Source organism: Bufo gargarizans, chromosome 4 (assembly GCF_014858855.1).
Source record: "Bufo gargarizans isolate SCDJY-AF-19 chromosome 4, ASM1485885v1, whole genome shotgun sequence".
Lineage (NCBI taxonomy): Eukaryota > Metazoa > Chordata > Amphibia > Anura > Bufonidae > Bufo > Bufo gargarizans.
In genome coordinates this window covers 379,325,584-379,332,197 of record NC_058083.1, presented here as the reverse complement: position 1 = coordinate 379,332,197, position 6,614 = coordinate 379,325,584, and positions in this window count along the sequence as shown.

The following is a 6,614-nucleotide window of genomic DNA, read 5'->3' as shown; positions in this document are numbered from 1 at the left end:
CAGGCACATGGCACTGGGACTGGTAAGGGTGACATCTGTGATGTACAGACAGTAGTGGATGATGATGTAGCCGATCGCACTCCTGTTCTCCTGTTTTTTTTGGGGGGTCTTAGCAATTCTGATGGATTACTGACCTAATACTGACCATGTGAAGGCAGATGCTCAAAAGACAGGATCTTTTTTGGGGGTTGTTTTTGTGACGGATCAGAAGAAGGAAAATATAAACAGTCATCAACTCGGACTTACTGCTGACACCCTCTCCACTCATGGGGCCACTACTTGTATCAATGTGTAACAGAACAGGTTCTGTAGAAATCTATCAGCTGACGGTGTAAAAGGTGTGTGCTATTTTACTCTATAGTAGACTCTTGGGCCACTGCACAGTTCTTTATACCTGATGCTAACATTGAACTGTAAGACTGAGTTCCCACTTTACTTATGTGGTCAGTTACGGGGTTAAACTGACCAAATAAATAAAGTGTAAAGTGATTCTAAGAGTGACGCCTGTCATCTGCCTTTCATACTAACGCACAGTAACTGTTTCACTAGCACAGTGGACTAGCTATACATGTTTCTGCCATGCACAGTAATGTACAATGATATACAGGTTCCCTGCAACCAGGAAGTAGCTGGTTTTTAACACGCTTTGTAATTAATGAATTCGGAACTAATTTAAATTGGGGGCGTAGCGTCCGAATCAAATTTTTTTTCAACTTTGTTCATCTCTAATTATGATCCTAAATATTAGCTGATATTCAATGGGTATTTTCACCTTATCCCCTTATGTAGGAATTAATGGGGTTTTCCAGGATTTTATAACTAATGACCTATCGTCAGGTCCAACACTTGGGATCCCTGCTGATGGTGGCATACTTGGGGTGCACCCTGTCACTGCAAATCCAAGATCCCTTGGACTACTGGGCAGCCAAACTTGACTTGTGGCCGCAACTGGCCGAGTTTGTCCTGGACAAGCTGTGGTATCAGAGAAGGTGTTTAGTGTGGCAGGGGAGTATAGTTACTCAAAGAGAACTTGCCTTTAAACATAAAATGTTGTGAAAGTAACCTTTCATAAAGATGAATCAGGCGTGGATCAGCCAGGATTTCCACACATCGGTGCCTGGGGCATTAGACTAGATCATTCTGGCAGTAATGTTATGACTGCAGTGTGCTGTCACACCAGAACATTGTGAAATATGGCATGTTACTTCTAGTCATGTTATTCAGCCACTATTCAGATTTGGCCACCCGCCTGATGCCACACACCTGCTGCTATCATCTTGTTCTGTTACTGCCACTGCTGTTGCCCCTCCACTCTGTGACTGGGCCACTATGTTAACTCCTCATGCTGTTGCCACCTCTCCACTCTGTGACTGGTTCACAATTTTTGACGCCTCATGCTGTTGCCACCCTCACCAGTCTGTTCTGGGGCCACTAGTGACCCTGTTTGGGTCTTGTTGACATCATTTATTTTACAGTTCTTCTGATCCATCAGAAGAACTGAAAAATGAAATACACTACGGATCCAGTCTTTGGAGCATCCAGAAGGCTTCAATCACACTGTCAGTATTTTGCTTCAGGATTTCACCATGATTTAGAAGCCAAAACTAGGTGTGGGTCCAAAACACAGAAGACATGCAAATATTTCCCTCACATACTGACCGTGTGAAAGCAGATGCTTAAAAAATAGGACCTGTTATTTTTTTTGGGTTGTTCTTCTGACGGATCAGAATAAGGGAAAGAAAACTGTGATGTCAACACAAACTTACTGGTGACACTCTCCCCACTCTGTAATGGGGCCATTACTTGTTTCAGTGGCTAACAAAATATCTATTAATCTATGTGGAAACAGGTGTAAAATTAGACAGCTCTTTCTCACTATAGTAGAATCAGTGGCTAACAAAACAGGTTATCTATCAATCAATGTTGACACCTCACAAACAGTGAAACAAGGCATCTCTTTCCCATTATATTAGAATCTTAGGCCACTGCACAGTTAAATACATTATGCCTGATGCTAACATTGACCTGTAAGGCTCACACTTCAGTTATTTGGTCAGTTAATTCCAGCAGTTAATGTATGGTGAGCCAAAATCAGAAACCAATGCTACTCTCATAAGGTATCATGAAAAGATCTGCATCTGTTTTGAGTTGACCGGTAACTGACCAAATAAGTGAAGTGTAAACTGAGTCTAATAATGACGCACAGACATTTTACAGCTAACAGAAGTGGTTCAAAAGCATGTGTTTGCAATGCCACAACATGCTCTTTTGTTCTGCTAAAGAGTCATTGGGACACAGTTTTTGCAGGGGTGACCAGTGTTTTTTTTCCCTTTTACTAAAGACTGCTGTATGCTTTTCTTTTGTTTTAGCTAGAGGTTAGCTAGGATTGTTGGTGGCCTGCCTGAGGATGCGCATGTCCATATACTGTATGTCAAAGTGCAAATCAGACAGCTCACGATCCTCCAATTACGCTGCATGGGAAGGGGCAGCACCTATCAAATCATTTGAAGAATAATCCCAGCAGACGTGTTGATTTTACAATCCATGATTTTGATTTTATTCCATATAGTAAAGTAAGTTTACAGGACGTGTTTCGGCCCGTCCAGCCTTCCTCAACTGCATGATACTGAATAACAGCATATACATTTATATAGACACCTAATCCCCATCACTTAACCATGCCATCATCAATTAGTAAATCAGAATAGCTTAAACATGTAATAGAATGCATTTATCCTACTAAGACCCAGTTCATCAGAAGGGAAATAAGATCCTCCAATATCAAGTTTGTGGTACCGTTGTCTGTAAAAAAATGGATTCAGATTAAAATTATATATCATATTAAAATGACATTACCTTATAGTCCCTATTCAGGCCTCATGGTTGCAAGGTATCAAAAGTATGTATCCAAAAGGCTTCTCTTCTAAGTAGAAGTTTCTTTAAGTCGCCTCCCCTTCTTGGCTGATGTACCCGTTCTATCACCTGATATTTCAACTGTGCAACTGAATGTTCTTGAGTGTGAAAATGGTATGGGACAGGTAATAGCAGATTTCTCTTACGTATAGTGGATTTATGTTTACTAATACGGTCTTTTACCATCTGCATTGTTTCCCCTATGTATAACAGGCCACAGGGGCATTTGATCAAATAAATTACATTTTGAGTGTCACATGTGTAGTAACCCTTGATCTTATATGACTTGCCTGTATTGTGGGTGATATGAAAAATATTGGCCCTTTTGTACATTACTATATTGCATACAGCGCAGACATATTAGGATTTGCTGTATTCCTTCTTTTTTTGTACTGCCTACGGATAGAGTATTGTTAACATTTCTGTTTTCTGAGATGTGTTATCTAATATAAAGCAAACACCTTCAATTGCTTTTCAATGGCTTTTTTCTCAAGATAACGTGATGAGTTAAGAAATTTGAGTTAAGAGCTGGAGTGCTAACTCTGCTACATCTGTATATCCGCATGTACTAATTGGTTCCTTAAATTGGGACTACGCTTATTAAAGATAAGTAGTGGATTTTTGAATTCTTCCACCATTGGCTATGATTTGCCTAAAAGATGCCAGTGTTTATGCACTATGTTGTCAAAGTGGTGATTGTAAGGGTGGTATTTATGCACAAATGCTATTCGATTATTCTTTTTATTCTTTATATTAGGGGCAGATTGAACCTTCATATTGTTTTCTACCGCTGACAGCACTTTCTCAGGGTAGCCCCTTTGTAAAAACATGGTTTTAATTTCCTCCATCCTCATATTGTGTGTATCAGGATCTGAAACTATCCTTTTAATCCTCATAAACTGTGATTTGGGGATGGCTTTAAGAGAAATCGCATGTGCACTCTGATAGAAATAGTGTTTTACACTATCAGTTTCCGTTCTGTGCAGGACAGTGCATACCTATCCACCCCTCTGCTCCCTCACCATCACATCCAAAAAATGTACAGAATTTTGGCCATAAGTGATCGTGAATTTTAACTCACTCCATATGCTATTCAAACATTCAAAAAACAGCAAGAGGGGCGCGAGTGGCCATATGCAAAAAACATCATCAATAAATATTTTCCAGACTATTGCAGACTCCTGAAAGTACTCGTTAATATAAACATAATGCTCCTCAAAAGATGACATGAAGATATTTGCATAGGGCGGGGCCACATTCGTGCTGTATGCTGTACCCCGCTGCTGCAAGTAAAACCGGTCACCAAATAGAAAGTAATTTTCATTTAAGACCAACCTCAATAAATCAACAAAATATTGCTGCTGTTCAACAGAGTAATTCCTCGACTGTAACATCAATATCACTGCCTCTATACCTTTACTGTGTTCAATAGACATTTACAGACTGACCACGTCTATGGTCACAAGCCAGCAGTTCCCTGATCACTTGTAAGAAGTGAGAGGTACCAACAAAAAAGAGGCAGTATTATTCACCAGTGGCATTAGTGCTTTCTCCCAAACAACTGCTAAAAGTGATAACACGGAGTCGACCGAAGCCACAAGACGTCGTCCAGGGGGGTCTATCAAGGTTTTGTGCACCTTCGGGAGGATATAAAGCACCGGCGTCACTGGTGAACGATTGACCAAGAATTCACATAACTTTTCATCAACAACTCCCCGATGTCTATAACTTGTCACCACATCCATAATCTTCATATAGGATTATAATCAAGCATCTTATAAGTGGCAGTATCCGAGAGTTGACTGTTAACTTCATGTACATATCTAGCTTTGTCCATTATTACAATGGAACCGCCTTTGTTGGCAGGTTTAATTATCAATGATGCCTCACTCATCAAATCATGTATAGCCTGCCTTTCTTCCATTGTTATATTTTGTTTCACATGTACATTCTTACAAGTGATCAGGGAATTGGGGAATATCCCAGAGGATTGCTGGCTTGTGACCACAGACGTGGACAGTCTGTACACGTCTATTGAACACAGTAAAAGGTATAGAGGCAGTGATATCGATGTTACAGTCGAGCAATTACTCTGTTGAACAGCAGCAATTTTTGGTTGATTTATTGAGGTTGGTCTTACATGAAAATTACTTTCAGCAACGGGGTACAACAATGGGCACGAATGTGGCCCTGCCTTACGCAAATATCTTCATGTCATCTTTTGAGGATCATTATGGTTATACTAACGAGTACTTTCAGGAGTGTGCAATAGTCTGGAAAAGATTTATTGATGATATTTATGTGTGTGAGCTGGGGCCACTTGCTCCCCTCTTGCTGTTTTTGAATAGCATATGGAGCGAGTTTAAATTCACGATCACTTATGGTCGAAATTCTGCAAATTTTTTGGATTTGATGGCTAGGAAGCAGAGGGGTAGATATTTATGCACTGTCCTGCACAGAAAGGAAACTGCTAGAAATAGTGTTTTACACTATCAGAGTGTGTAACGAAATCTGAGGTGAATAGACAGACAGAGATCTCATATTCTCCTAAACTTACCCATTTAGCACAGGCCTGCTAATTGCAAACCATTTGGGCATCCTAATGAAGACCTGGGAGGGGGATCTTTAAAATGCACAGCAACCCTAGACATGTTGGCTGCTAGACCAGTGGATGGTCTAACCCATTCAGTAGATAAATGAAATAATATCAGAAGCCATAACTCCGACCTCATGGCACCCACAGACTCAGAACCCTAATAATTGTGTTCAGCCTGGCATGGGCTTCAGACAGAGTCTATGCGTGCCATACTGGACAGGAGGCATTTCTCTGTATTCAGGATTTGACCTTCTGGAATTCATAACTCAATCACATTTGGTGTCTGTATGACCGGGACAAAGTGACTCAGATTATGAGATCATACCTGTACCCACAGTCCCTGTCATACAGTGAGGAATCACAGTAATTCATATTGCCACCTCAGTCAGTCTTCTGGGAAGGTGGGGCAGAAACCTGAATAATATCAGACGTCCCCGAAGGCCGGACCGAAAGGAGGGAGGTTCCCTCACAGCCCACCCCTTGGCTGAGGGGGGATAAAAATGGGTCTTTGGGAACAGGTAATTGTCAGCCATTTTGGGGATCCACATCGTTTGGACTGACTGCCCATATCTTCAGCTGTCCCCACAGCCGGAATATAACTGCTGCATCTCAGTAAGCCAATATTCTGTATCTTATCCCGTTTATTTTATCTGTTCACTGCATTGCTATTGTATCTATATTTTTATCATTTATCTGACACTTTCTTTTTGTATTGCACTGCACTATTGTGTATTAAATAAAAAAATTGATAAGTCCCTTCTTTGTCATCTTATAGAACTTGCTATTTCGGAGGGAATAACGTTACCAGTAGTGTTTCAGAGGATTTTAGGTCCCATATACACTCACCTAAAGAATTATTAGGAACACCTGTTCTATTTCTCATTAATGCGATTATCTAGTCAATCAATCACATGGCAGTTGCTTCAATGCATTTAGGGTTGTGGTCCTGGTCAAGACAATCTCCTGAACTCCAAACTGAATGTCAGAATGGGAAAACATTGCTTACCGGTAATTGTTTTTCTCGATACCCATGACGGCACCCCATGCGACCAGGGACCTCCCATCCGGGACAGGAAACCTGAGAAGATAAAAAGGTTCACACCCC